The sequence below is a fragment of the Gorilla gorilla genome, chromosome 9, assembly GCF_029281585.2.
Source record: "Gorilla gorilla gorilla isolate KB3781 chromosome 9, NHGRI_mGorGor1-v2.1_pri, whole genome shotgun sequence".
NCBI lineage: Eukaryota > Metazoa > Chordata > Mammalia > Primates > Hominidae > Gorilla > Gorilla gorilla.
The window spans coordinates 92,379,632-92,395,404 of NC_073233.2; the positions used below are offsets into that span (position 1 = coordinate 92,379,632).

Sequence of the window (15,773 nt, forward strand, 5' to 3'; positions counted from 1 at the left end):
ATGATAGTATAAAACAAACGGCACTGCAGTATTTTTCCTTTTATTAGGTATTATCTGTCTTTAGTCTCAGCACTGATTATTTATGTTCCCAAGGATAATGGTGGTTCATCTTTCTTCTACATTTTAGTATAGGCAACTTTATTTGTACACTAACTGCTTTTTGACCATTATCACTTATTTTTCTTCCTAAACCATCTACTATTCCTATTTAAAAATGTGTTTCTGAAATATATCCCACTAAACACTCCATTCCCTGCTTCCAGTGAAAGGAACACATAGTCCCTTAGGACTCAAAAATATCCTATAGCTCTCCATAGTCTACAAAGTAAAGGTTATACCCTTCCAATTGATACACCATGTTCTCCTCAACCTGTCCCCATTTTATTATACAAACCTAGCTCCTAATAATTTATGTCAGTTGGCCTTCATTTCAACCAAAGCAAAACTCTGGCTCTAGGATCTCACATTATATGCCAGTATGATGCTTGTATTCATATTATTCCTTCTTTCTAGATTGATTTACATGGACTTTTCTATGCATCCAAATGCAACATGACCTTTAATGTTCACCTCAAAATTTAATTCCTCCATGAAACCCTTCCTAATCATCCATATTCAAAGTATCTTTTCTATATAAAATTTCATATATTCTATCATGTCTTGGAATTATTTTTTCCTGAGGACTATAAGAAAGAAGATGATATGGTAGAGGAGAAATAGGGAAGAAAAAGGAGAAAAAAGAGGCAGAAAAAGTTAAAAAGAGAGGAAGAGGAGGAAGAGGAAGTACCAAAAGAAAAATAGAAAAAAAGAAGATATTTTCAGAAGTGTTTGAATGAATGCTATTAAGAATGATTATTTAAAAGGTAATCATTAACAAATATTGAGAAATCAGGACATTCAGTGGTTAACAAGAACACAAGCTCGTTCCCAGCTCTACGATTTAACAGATCTTTGATGCTGGGAAAGGAAAGTTCCTTAGCCCTCAGCTTTCTCATCTATCAAATGGAAATAATAGCAGCTATCTTACAGCACTGTTGTGAGGATTAAGTAAGATTGTATTACTAAAGTGCCTAAGACATCTGGTTAATAGTTTCAAGTTCCATAAATGGAAATATTTTTATACAGTTGGAGGTATGGTTTTACAAGTTCCTTTAAACCAGAAAGGTTTTAGCTTGGATTCAGTAGAAAAGATGAAATTCCCAGCTTCTAAATTCCATTATTGTAAAAGTACCAAGGTCTGGACAGCTGGCAGGGCTGATTGAACAATATCCTTATGTGAAAAGCTCAGGAAAACTGAGCCCTGGTTTAATAACTTACTGGCATCTGTTTAATCATAGGTCTTGATGACTCTCAGTGGAGATTTAATTTTTGGTCCCTGGAAATAGGCTATTGATGTCTTGACAGAAACAAGCAGAATAACAACTAGCTGTTGGTCAACAGGAATACACACACACACATATACGAGCAAAAAAAAAAAAAACCCCGACAGATTTAATAATTAGATCTAAATGTGTTTTGGTAAAAGCAATGAGAATTGCCTGAGAAGGATAAGAAACATATGAACCTATGAGTACATCAAAACCCAATGGAACCAAATGGTGCCTAGTTTTCTTTTTTTGACATCCTCTATTTTCTAGAGTTCTGGAGAGTAGGAATAATGACAACTAAAAAATCCCATTCTAACAGATCTGAATGGTTGCGTGTGTGTGTGTGTGTGTGTGTGTGTGTGTGTGCATATGTGTGTTACCATATTTAATTCTCACTAGCTCTCCAGTGCATTATCTTCATATGGGATATTGTGAAATTGAGGATAAAGAGATTAAGACATTTACCTAGGTCATCTCAGAGTTAGTGGTAGAGCTAGAGTATGAAATCAAGAAGGATGCCAGAACCACTCCCCAACATAAAATCTAAATAATAGGAAGAGGTAGAATGTCAGAGCACATTGCCAAAGTCAGGGGAAATCTGAAGCCAGGTATGGTGATATGGTTTGGCTGTGTCCCCACCCAAATTTCATCTTGAATTCCCATGTATTGTGGGATGGACCTGGTGGGAGATAAGTGAATCAGGGGCAGGTCTTTCTCGTGCTGTTCTCTTGACAGTGAGTAAGTCTCATAAGATCTGATGGTTATTATAAGGGGGAGTTTTCCTGCACAAACTCTATTTGCCTGCCGCCATCCACATAAGATGTGACTTGCTCCTCCTTGCCTTCTGCCATGATTGTGGGGCCTCCCCAGCCAGGTAGAACTGTAAGTCAAATTAAACCTCTTCCTTTTGTAAATTGCCCAGTCTTGGGTATGTCTTTATCAGCAGCGCGCAAACAGACTAATGCATATAGTTACCAAGATGGACGCATTGTCTAGGACAGAGAAGGAAGATAATTGTATGACCACATCCTTGTTTGTTCTAACTGGGTTTCTAATATGGTGAACACAGCTGCCATTAAAAAACCAATTTTAAGAAGTATTCTATAGACCGTTTTAGATGGTCAAAGCAAGTGGCAGTTTTGCTCATAGCTGATAGTGCCTACCTGAAAGTTCTAAACACATTTCCAACTTCCACTTGCAGTCAAGTTCCACGGTTTTTAAAAATTACAGAAATCTTTTTTCTTGCTACATTCCTCTCTAAAATGCTCACACTGTGAATGTTAAACATGTGTTTTACCTAATACACTCCCTGGTGGTGTGGCCCGGTCATTGATTAAGCTCCTTTCCCAAGATCCACATTCACATTTCAATCTTTTGACTTTATCTCCTATAAAAGGAAAGTGTGTTACTTTCCCATTGCATTGTAGAGATTGTTGCTAAAAATAACAAGGATTGTTACATTCTAGAGGCTTTTAAAAAGACATTTTAAGTAAACATGAGGTAAAAAATTATGACCCAACAGAATTTATAAAATAGAGTGTTGATTTAATTTTATACACGAGAGATATAAATTTAAGACTTTTCAGGCTGAAATATGTTACACTTAAGAAGAGAGGCACCAACTGTTCTAGTATGAATAAAAGGGTTTTTAAAATTATTTTACCTCATAGAATCTATGTTCTGAAGAATTTTTCTGCCAAGCTAACTGCATATAATCAGTGATGATTTGATTTTTTAACTACATTCAAGTATATGTGGAATAATCAAGACAAGCTTCTAATCAGTCCAAGCAAATCATTGTCAGTAGAGTGGGTGATATAACTCCAGCTTTCTTTCTTTAGAATGCACAGGCTTTTGTAGAGCCAATGTTCTACTGGATTAGGCTTTCTGATATATTGAAAGTGGCACAATTAAGGACTGAGGCTTTGTAGCAGGTAAATTAGAGTTTGAATACTGATTCTATCATCTAATGTCTGTGAGACCTTACACAATATATTTAGCTTCCCTAAACCTCAGGTTCCTCAGCTGTATAATAAAGAAAATAATCACATGTAACTCACAGAAGTAGTGTGAAGAGTAGAATAATGAATGTAAAATGCGTAGTGCAATACCTAGCATATTTAGTAAGTGTTAGTTGCTGTTTTTGTCATCCTCATCATCATCCTAACCACAATCACCATCATTATTATTATGTCATCTTTATGATTACTGGATTCAAGAAGTGTAGCAGGCTTGGAAACTTTAGGTTGAGAAGTACTGTTTTAAATGGAGTGTCTTGTGATTTTACACTTAAGTTCCAATAGACAGTTTTAACCATCAGACCAAAGGAATTATATATAATTCCCAGGGGATACCAACTTTTTAAAGGCATGCTTATATAATAATATCATATTTCTAACAGTCAGGTTCCTGATGTTTTGATAAAAGGAACAGTTTTTCTATGATCTTAAAATGAAATGGCCATTGGGTATGGGAAAGAAGAGTGTAGAATAATGGTGGACAATATGAGATAAGATGGGATGACAAGACATGATTTACAGTCACATTTCCTTTTCTACCTGAAGTGTCCATCAGCTTGGGGACATGGTGTATGTCCATCAGCTTGGGGACATGGTGTGATGGTGGATTTATCAGGTCAGATTCAAATATCATCCAGCTGATTACTACTGACTCATTGGGGAGTTTTACTTTTGGCAGAGGCTCAGATTCTTGATAAATTTTACCACCTGCTTGAAAGTAATTTGCCATCACCAAGCAGTGAAATTAGTTTTGCTAAGCAGAACAAAGACAATGATCAGTCTCTGCTTATCTAAATATAAGTAGTGGTGGGTTTTGTAATTGGTGTGTTTGGCAACTCTCCTCCTAGTCACCCATAAACTCTCTCCACCCATTCCACCCCCTTCCCATCCTCTCCAGCCAGCCCCCGCCTGAATCATAATAATAGCTCCTATTTTGGGAGCATTTTTATGCATCACACATTGCTTAGGTCCTTGGATACTGTAGTAGTCAGAATAATGACCCCTCAAGGTGTTCATCTCTACATAAACAGTGAGCAGGCACCGGAGTCACTCAAACTTGATTCAAATCCCAACTCCACCACTCACATAGGTCTGAGACGGCCTGGTGAGCAAGATTATACAGGCTCATTTAGGAGGTGATGGGGCTTTCAACTGTAAAATGAGGATAATAATCTCTACTTTTATAGGTCCCTGATAATGTATACAAAGTGCTTAGAACAATGGCTGGCATATAATAGGCACTCAAAAAAAGGATGTTAAAAAACTAGTGATATTTCACATCTCTTCAATAATTCTATCAGGAACATGCCATCTGAAAGGTTCATTTTTGCTGAGGTAAGTATCTTGGCCCCAGGTAGAATTAATGAGGAATTTTTAAGAGCTTTGTCATAGTGTAACATAGATAGATCCATGAATGGATTCAGTTGATATAAGTGAGGTGGTTTAAAAGCAGACAGGGTAGGCAGTAGGGACAAGTGTCATGGCACAAAAAAGACAGAGAAGACTTATATGCTCAAAATTATCTGTCTCTTATATGTTTCAATACCCATCATTAAAGACTGACAACTTATCTGTATATTCTCCCTTCAATCTCTTTGCAGGGTCCCTTTACAAAAGGCAAACATTTCTTGTGTGTGGTCAAGAAAAAGCAAAGATAATACATATGCTTCTTAGCTCTCAATCGGAAAGAATATGCTGCCCATGCCTTTGGCTTGAACCACTGTGCACCTGCTGACTGTGGGAAGAGAAAGAAAGGAGGTGAAAAATGCTCTCAACATGAGGGTGAAAAGAAATACTACCTTTGTCTAGGACATACTTTTTACCTGAAAGTAGAATGCTAAAATCTAAGACTTTCTTCCCCTGAGAGTAGCTGCTTAGAGACTGGCCAGAGACCCAGGGCCTTGGGCCACTCCCAGCAGAGTGGAGCATGTTCATGAAAACTGACCCAGGCAGATGGAGAAGATAGATTTCAGGACTATGTCAGGTAGTGGGCTGTAGCCTGGGCTGGTGATCTGTGTGAGCAAAATTCCAAGGGGTCAGGAAGTAGTAATGACTGATAGATAAACATGGTTTCAGGGAAGAGGACCAGATGAAAGCATTTATTATAGCCAGGGGTGAGCTTCAGCTGTACTAGGCAGTGAGTAGCAGACCCTGAAGCATGACTAGAAGAAGCAAGAGCTATGCAAAGCCACAGGATCTAAGTGTTGGATGAGGTGTACAGAGGAATCCCTGAAAATACCTGGGAGCCAAGTTGACTTGCTGCAACATCTTCCAAAAGGAGCCCCCCTGCCCCAATTTTACCAGTTTTCAGTTTCTCATTTTAAAACCCATCAGTGATTTGCATTGTCCCGAGAATCATTCTCAAATTATTTAGCTTTTCACATTTTTCTCTTATCACTTTCCTGTGCTTCAAACACCATGGAAAACGACATAGAGACAGAAGAATACACACATGCTCACACCTACACACAGGCTCACCCACATACACACACGCATTTAAACATAAACCAGTTGTGTCACTCATTTGCTCAAAATTTCTAACATTTTTCATTTGAATTACCATCGTACTTATATAATCTGTCCCTAAAACCATCTGTGACCTCATTTCCTACTACTTGTTCTCATCTTGGTCATTCTTGCTGTTTCTCTGACACAGGAACTACTACTGCCTCAAAGTCCTTGTGCTTTGGGGTTCCTGTGCCTAGATATTTGATTAACCTGCTCTCTCATTTTCCTCAAGTCTCAGCTCAACATATCATCTAAGAGTTAGGGAAGCATGATCTGACTGCTCTGACATAAATGTGTCATACTATTCAGAGCACAAGTAGAAACCATCATTTCCCTTTTTGTTTGCCTTATTTTCCTTCAAGACATTCAAAACTACCTTCAAATTTATAACATTTTATATGTATGTCTCCTCTTCATAAGAAAAAGGACTGGGTCTTATTCATTTTATCACCAGGTCATTAGTTACCTGAACAGCCACTGCTATGCCTTCAATAAATATTTGTTGAATAAACAAAAGAATAAATGATGTCACCTCAGTTATCATCTATTTTGGGAAAACTCTGTTTGCCCTCAAACTGGATATCATTCTCTTCTCTGTGTTTCCATAATATCTTATGCTTATCCCTGCATTAACACTAACCGTATGAACACTGGGCAGAAATGACCTCTAATTATGTGGCCTCCCTACTATTCTCCAAGCTCTGTGAAGTCATGGATTCAGCTTTGCTCACTGAAGCAAATGTGGTACACAGTAGGTGATCCACATATGTTTCAAGAATAAATGAAGGGCAGTAAACGGGCACAATGTCAGAGGAACATGTTGATTCCACTGAACCACAGAATGAATGCTTCTCAATTTCTCCCCACTTGTGGTGGCTTTCAGGTCCAGAGCAGGGCTGAATTTCCACGTGGGACTCAGGTAAAAGATGGGACCAAGAAGCTCATTATATCCTGTCTTCTTGAGTACCACCAGGCATCTAAGCTGGAGTGAGCTAAGCTGAACTGAGCAGCTCTGTGTAGGTGGAGAGAATATTCTGGTTCATCATAGGAAATAGGTTCACTGAAAGTTCCTGGGTGGATGAAGACATCAAAGTTCAGAATGTACCAACATCCTGAACCTCAAAGTTAATTATCTTTTCATCCAGTTTCATGTTTACTTAATTGCCAGGAAAGAACCCTGCTTTGAATGAGGTTCAGAACTCGCTGATGAACAATGACTACTGCATTCTGAGAAATGTGTTATCATATAGCTTGGGGTGAGCTCTGTGTGTTTTCAGACAGACAAAACATCTGAGTTAGAGTGCTTAGTGCCCAACCACTGCTACTGGTTGTTATATTTTGTGCCTGCTACATGAATGGACTACAGATAGATGGCCTTAACCTTAGAAATCAATGCTCATAACTTTTATGGTGTGCATATGTCATGCCAGGCACTGTACTAAATTCCTTAGAATCTGATTAATGGAGGCAAGATTGTTGAACTGATTGTTGCTTTTTCCAACATGAACATTTTTATTCAGCCACTGCGTTATTGTAATATAAGGGGAAAGTAAAAGACTTTTTACTGAAAAATGTCCAAAGCCAATCCACGGGAAAACTTTTACATATATAAAAAATAATCCTTAAAGTTTATTTAGTATTACATGATTTCCAAAGCATTTTTATTTATGTTATCTTATTTTGTTTCCTCACGGTTCACAGTTCACTGGAATAAAAAGGAAGCCCCATGTGAAATGTGACTTTAATTAGCCTCATACTGTATTTTAAATTTTCAGGGCAGTATCTGGACATGGTGAAAAACTGACAATTTTTGAATGAAGGAATATACTTCATTCTATTTACTTAATATGAAGTAGGAAGTGAAATATGTCATAATCAGGAAATTACAGAGAATAATAGGTTAAGAGGTAGCCAGGAATTTAGGTTTGCCTTTTCCCTTCATTATCTGACCAATTCTCTGGTCTCGCATAAGAACTTAAACTCTGACTCCCACTGGCCTCACTAATTAAACAAATAGATAATGGCGTTTAACTCTGTCATGTAGATTAAATAACAAACATGGAAAATGTTTAGCACAAGGTTTGCACATATAAGATGTTCAATTAATATTAGTGTCCCTTCCTCCCTCTTCCCATAGGAGAGATACAAATAAGTTGTTATGGGATTTCAGAGGAATTTAGATATTCAATTTTATTATATGAAATCTGAGGTTGTTAAGACATTAAATAATTTGCCTGAAGTCACTTAGCTAAGTAAGTAGGAGAGCTGGAGCTTGTTCTGAGCTCTCCCAATATTAGATTATTGCTACTACAACTGTACCCTATGGCCCCTATAGTCCCAGAGTTGGGACTCTACTTGAAGCATCCTAAATGTGAGTATATATCCCACTATCCAATCAGAAAGACAATCTTTTTTCTAAGAGAGATAGGGGATGAGGATTAGAGATTCATAAGGCCATTAGACTCTCCTGGGAACATACTGTTACCTCCAAAGGAGATCCCTGCGGAAACCTCTGAAATATTAATTCAGGCAAAATTATAAGCTTATTTGTCTTCTGCATGGCTCACATAATACAAATTAGAATTCTCATGTCATGAGTTTGGGAACCATGGAATTCATATAAAACATGTTTATTATTTTGCATAATGAAGTGTGTCAACCTCCATGGAAATTAACATAACTAATCATCTCTTATCAATGACATTCAAATGCCGTTATACCTCCACTGAATGTCAGTTCTTTTCAGGCCTGGCACAGATCCACATTACCTTGATCTGACAGTAGGCAGCCACATAGGTTTCAAGGAAGGAGACATTAAAAGGTATCCACTGATTGAGCTATGGCTTGTAACCAACTGGCAATCAAAATACACGATACACTAGAGGACAGAACCCAGGCACTCATGGTAAGAAAGCAAATGACTACCAAGTACACATGAAAGGGCAATAATTTTCTACATGACAGCTTTCCACAGATTGTTTCCAAAGGTAGACTTGCTCATTGGAGTGGAAACTGGGATAGTCACCGCCTATCTATCCATGTAGTGTGTTTTCTGGCACAAAAACGAAAAGAGATAACTAGTGATAGGCAACAATGAGCAGTTTATAAAGTATTTTGGCATGATAGTCAACATTTCCTAGGTTTGGGCTAAATTCTCAGAAATGCCTACATTGTGTTTCTATTTTAATCCATGATGAGTAAGAAACTGAGATGCAAAGACACTATGTAATAGGTACTTACTTATTCAGTCAATCCAATGACAGAGAGCTGACTGGATGCCAGGCGAGGCATGTGGGTTCAGGGGAAGCAGATGAATAAGTCACAATCACCGTCCTAATGGAACCCATCTTCTAACTGAGATATCACCACCACCCCCACCACCAACAACAAAATTCCTACCACATTCTAAGGTTCTCTTAAGAAAACAGCCACAGATACAAATATCACCGATTATAATCACCTAAATAATATGCTAAAACTACAACTCAAAACCAAAAAATAAAAACAAAACAAAAACACTGGGTGTAAATAGAAGTTTTGGCTGAAACAGCAAAGCAGTAATCTTGTGCCAAAAGAAACCCGACTTAAAAAAAAAATGATATCTATGAAGTGCTGAGGCAGCCATTGCCTACAAATCTTAATTCCCAGCATTCTTAGAGCATTCCAGAGTTTTCAAAACACTCTCTTATATATTATCTTTCTTAATCCCCACATGTCAGGTATTATTTTCTTTACAATATCAAAAAACTGATTTGTAACAAAATCAATTACAAATAAACTGATTTGTACAAGGTAATAGAGAAAGTAAATACTGAGACTGGGTTTGGATGCAGGTATGTGAGGTGTGAGGGCCAGGTACAGTGCTTTTGTCCAATACACTGAAGGATGAGTTGCTTAGACACATAGGGTCAAAGCTGCACCTAGAACCTACAGTTTATGCTTCTTAGCCCCAGGCTGCTGGATTCTTACCTATTGTTTAATTCTTAGTAACTTATTTAAACATAAATGATGTTCTTTTGCAATAATTTTAACATCTTCCAAACATAATTAAGCGGTTAAGAGCGGAAGTAGGGAATATCAAATCTGATGTGAAATTCCAGCTCTGAGACACTACCTAGATAATTTACTTAAACTTTTTGAAACTCACTTTTCTCCTCTATAAAACTGAATTGTAACGTCTGCTTCATAGGGCTGTTGCAAGGATTAGATGAGATATTAAGTGCCTAACATAATCCCTGATAATGGCAGATTTCAGATTGAAGAGCTATTTAATAAACAACATGGTAGTAACAATTTAGTAGCTCAAATTTGCACAGGACTCAGAAACTTCACACTTTTTACAACCCTATCCCATGACCTTTACTCTAAAGAGGTGCCAACACATAAGGATTGTGCTATATATATTACAAGTGGGAAGCTCTGCATAATCTACAGATTGACAACAATGCCAAAACTGCTATATTAAAGTAAAAGATACTTGCCATCTTAATGGATATCTTGGATGAAAATGCTTTACTGGCTCAAATATAATGCAAAGATTAACAGTTTTTACTTTACTTAAAAGCCTTAGCTTGACACTAAATATAAATATTTGCCAGGTTAGCAGATCAAAGCAGATACTTTCATTTTTTTCACTGTTCTTTCTGTCTCTCTCTGTTTCTCTCTCTATATATTCCTTCCTCTCTCTCTCTCTGACACACACACACACATGCATACATACTCACACATAGATTAAGCACTTAATTTTAAATTATATCTGCTTGTCTGGCATAGGAGCTAAGATTGTAGACACTAGAGTCAGGTTACTTCTGTCTAAATCCATTCTATGCCCCTGAGAAGTTGTCTGATCATGGGCAAGACTATCCATTCACTCATTCATTTATCTATTCATTTATTTAAAATAATTACTGATCTACATGTCAAGAATTGTAATATTTTTCTGGAGATATGGAGATGAAAAAAATAGACAAGATCCCTGCTCTCAAGGAGGATACATTCAGGAAGGAAAGACACAAGTAAAAATAAACAAACAAAGCAATATCAGGTTGTGATAAAGAAAATAAAATAAACATGGTCGTATGATAGAGCGAGTTGGAAAGGTACCATTAGACAGGGTGGTTATAAAAAACATGTTGGAGGAAGAACATTCTCCTCTGAGCTCAATTCTCTCCTGATTAGATAGCTGGAAGGGATAAATGACAGTTGTCACCCAGGCATGCTATAGACTCTATTCACACACAGATGATGTCTCAGCCAAGGTTATTTGGTTGCAAGAAAAAAAAAAAAAGCAAACAACAAATGGCTTTGACTAAATTAAGGAAAAAATAAATCTACTGCTGGAGAATTTGATAGCTTAAAGAATCAATGAAAACATTATAAAACTAGGTTCAACCACAGGCAAGTAAAGCACCTGGGGTCTTGATAGAAGACACTGCCTAACATCTATCTATTCAGAGCATTTTCTCATCCTTGCATTCTCTATAATCTGGCTAGGAAGTGTAATCTAGCTTTGGTCACCTAAATTCACTTTGCCTAAGGCAGGATAGGACACCTGCATTTCAGAGCTCCAGAGCACCTAGGAAGTGTCCCTGTTTTGAATTGGTGACAAAAAAGCAGAAGATATGTGAAGGCATCAATGCCCTCAAATCTCAAGGTCCAAGGTACACTGGGATCAGAAACCAGATAGATAATTTAAAAAGTAATGGATCCCAACACAATGTAGTAGAAATATTGAGATCATGTCTCATGCTAACCAATTTTTCTAGGCAGAGAGAAACTCACCCTAAAACAGTTCAAAAATTCTTATTTCCTTATCCAGGTGATATTTTATATAGCAATTCACAAATATATTGTCAAGGACCCTACAATAATTCTCACTTATGTGAAAAAAGTTGATTATCTGTTGAATTTGGCTCACCTGACTTTAGACAATATGGTTTTTGACAAGTGCACATATCCCATCCCCTGAACTCAGTTTCCTTTGTTGTTTGACTCAAAATAGGTTGTAAAACAGAAGGTAATAATAGAAGGATGTGGGTTTTTCTACTCTTATACTTCTTCCCACCCAACTACTCCAATATGGGGAATATAAGCTTCCAAATATAAAACTTATATTTTAAGCTTTTAATTATGAAGAACTTCAAATCATACAAACGGTCACTTATTTCCTAAGTAGATTCTGAAATGTTTACATAAGAAATAGTAGGCCAGGCTCAGTGGCTCATGCCTGTAATCCCAGCACTTTGGGAGGCCAAGGCAGGTGGATCACCTGAGGTCAGTAGTTCGAGACCAGCCTGGCCAACATGGCGAAAACCCGTCTTGACTAAAAATACGAACATTAGCCAGGCATAGTGGTGCATGCCTGTAGTCCTAGATACTCCAGAGGCTGAGGCAGGAAAATCGCTTGAACCTGGGAAGATGGACGGTGGAGTGAGCTGAGATCGTGCTAATGCACTCCAGCCTGGGTGACAGAGCCGAGACTCCGTCTAAAAAAAAGAAGAAAAAATTTATTACCCATTATGGAATTAGAATACAAATACTTTGCTTACATCGTTGAGATTTTGTGAGAAACAGTCAGTTATATGCAGCTTATTGTAAACTTTCCAGTACAATGCAAATATAAAGGAGATTATTCTCTATAATGAAAAAAATGGATTAATGTTCTCTAAATTACATTTTAGTTCCAAAATTATCTTCAATGGTATGATATAATTATCTGATCAAGCCACCAAAAGAGTAATTTGTTAAAGGAATATAAATGATATAGTAGAAAAACCATGTGAATAAGGGTAGAGGACTTTTTTTTAAGCTTTAAATATATTGATGCCCAGAAGACTTCTAGTTTCACATCCTGCTTTTTTCCCCAAGCAATGCTGTGAACCTTGGGCTGTACACCTCACTTTGCAGTTTCATCTGTAAAATGAGGATATACAATTACTCCATTTCAGATTCCTTTTCTTTGCCTTTCTTTTCTTTTCTTTTTCCTTCCTTCCTTCCTTCCTTCCTTCCTTCCTTCCTTCCTTCCTTCCTTCCTTTCTTTCTCTCTCTCTTTCTCTCTTTCTTTCTTCCTTTCTTTCTTTCTTTCTTCCTTCCTTCCTTTCTTTCTTCCTTTCTTTCTTTCTTTCTTTCTTTCTTTCTTTCTTTCTTTCTTTCTTTCTTTCTTTCTTTCTTTCTTTCTTTCCTTCTTTCGATACAGAGTCTCATGCTGTCACCCAGGCTAAGTGCAGTGGCTCAATCTCGGCTCACTGCAGCCTCCATCTCCCAGGTACAAGCAATTCTCGTTATTCAGCTTCCCAAGTAGCTGGGACTACAGGGTCCCGCCACCACACCTGGCTAATTTTTTGTATTTTTTAGTAGAGATGGTGTTTCACCATGTTGACCAGGCTAATTTAGAACTCCTGGCCTGAGATGATCCACCTGCCTCAGCCTCCCAAAGTGCTGGGATTACAGGAGAGAACCATTTCGCGACAGCCCAGGTTATTTTCTTAAAATTCTCTGAACACTTTCTAGTGAGTGTTTACTTATTTCACTATGTAGGTCTACAGATTATCCAGCCCTTTAAGGATCTTACTTTTAAAAATGGAAGGCATAGAAGTAGGCAAATATGCAAGGGGAGAAAAAGAAAACAAAAATCAAAACTAATAAAAATCTGGACAATAAAGTAAATGCATCATCACTCATATTTCCAGAGGAAATTCTCCATGGAGAAGAAGGTCAGGGATAAGTGCCTAATTAGAATAGACACAAAGGAAAAAAATAGAGAACTAACAAAAACTGACTATGCTAAGTGGGACTGAAGAGATTCTCTTGTAATATATTCTGAAAATCTTCCTGGAAGTGGTGTTTCTAATAATGATTTGAAGGATAGCAGTAAATGTTAGTGGTATAGAACAGAGGTGTAATCTGTTGGAAAAGTGAGAGCAAGAGGTAATACAATTTCTTATGTAATAAACCTTTGCATTGGTCTCTTTTGGTAGACTAAGAAAACGCTCGAAGATAAGAAAACTGCTTTATTCATGTCTGAATACCCAATACTATTTCATAGGGTTGTCTGGGGGTCAAATTAGTTACTATGTGTAAAAGACCTAATAGTGAGCTTGGCAGAGTAGACACATAATAAATGTCCCTAGATTACATTTTGGGGAAAGGTTGATGCATAAAGATCAGAACAAATGAGTGAAGATGATTTGAAGCAGGTGAATTCAATGTCAAAATTAAACTGTTTCTAACACAGCCTGCTAACCAGGACCCCTCAGTCCTCCAGTGGAAGGGTAGTCTGCTGCATATTTCTTAGGACCAAGCTTCTTGGCTTTCCATAGAGTGTGCCACAGACATTTTCATAGGAACGGGTGAGTTGAGAGACCTTTGTGGCCAAGCTACCCTCATTTCCAACAAGGCAATCTGTTCTTGCCTCATGTTCCAGCTCCAGGGCTAGATTGCCTGGTGAGTTAAAATGATAGATGGTCCTTAAGAAAAGTCTGAGTCAGCAAGTTCAACAGTATATGCATTTGTCTTAGAATTTTAATAAAAACCCAGACCTACTCAAAAATTAGACCTCAGTGAAGAAAGTGAAATATTACCCTGTAAGCATCACTGCATCATTCTTAACTTCATAACAGATTTGAATGACGACTTTACATTTTGTGGCTTCTCAATGTTTATTCCTTCTTAGCTTCACAAGCACTGTGTACAGAGATTTCTATGTTCTTTTCCCTACACTGCACTCTGATGAATTGGAGTGTGACTTTGAAAATCTGTCATGTCCATCACTGAAATACGGATGTAGATATTTTTCCCAACACAGCTTTAATATTATTGTTGAAAATAATAACAAAAATAGCTGTTACCATTTGCTGAGTAATTACTATAGACCAAACTGTACATGTGTTATCTCATTTAGGAACTATGAAGAAGTAATATTACTCTAATTTTACACCTAAGAAAACTAAAGCTCAGAGATGTACACCAAAGCCCAAGTTTTAAACTCATTTTTTTTGACATTTAAGCCCCTGTCTTTCTACTATCCTCTTCTACAAAGGGGTGAAATATTTCAACAACTTACTTAAACATTAACTTCCAACAGATAAATCACATACATGATTATTTGTATTAATAATGCCAAATCCTACCTAACTACTAAGTGTTTGGCTTATTAGAACCCATTCTGGGTATTACTAATTCTCAATTATTAATGGCATCCCTTTTATTATCAAACGCTGTTACCACTGGATAATTTAGTTCAGCATGTAAAACCTTATTACTTATTTATCAAAGATACAATTTAAGCCCTACTTCAAAGATAAAACCTGAGATTGTGCTGACCTAATTGCCAACATTCTTTTCATCTTCAGAGTTTTTTCCCTAAAACCTAAAGTTGATTAATAAGTAAAGTAAGAAATTGTGTAATTTTTTTTCTAGGCATTTAAACTAACCTTCTTAAAAAGCCATTTTTAACATTGAAACCTTCATGTGGCACCAGTGCTTGTTAGAAATACAAGTAATGACCCAGAGGATTATATATAGATAATCGAAGCTGACAGTTTGACCTTTACCTGATAAAAAGTCAATGTGTTGACTCCATGTTTTAGCAGCAACATCTATATATTGACTCTAAAACTTGATGGCTCTTTGACTGAATCATCTATTTGCAAATAAGTTCAAATATACCCTTCCCCCAACAGAAACTTGCATACAACTATATATAACACAAATATTTGCTCTTATTGCTATGTAATATTATGAATAGTGTGTTTTCCATTCACTCTTTTATATTCTTTTATGTCAAATTAGTTCAAATTGCCAATGGATAGGAGCACTGGGCTTGGATTCATGAGAACTAGCTTCGTTGGTGCCTTTCTAAATGATACTTAATCTTTCTATA

The 15,773-nt window shown here is 37.0% G+C and overlaps 1 protein-coding gene across 10 annotated transcripts in view; it reads right to left on the reverse strand.

Annotated features, from left to right (window-relative positions):
• DLG2 (discs large MAGUK scaffold protein 2) overlaps nt 1–15,773 on the reverse strand; it is a 2,193,106-nt gene that overhangs the window by 1,043,118 nt on the left and 1,134,215 nt on the right. The gene's annotated exons all lie outside the window — the stretch shown is intronic.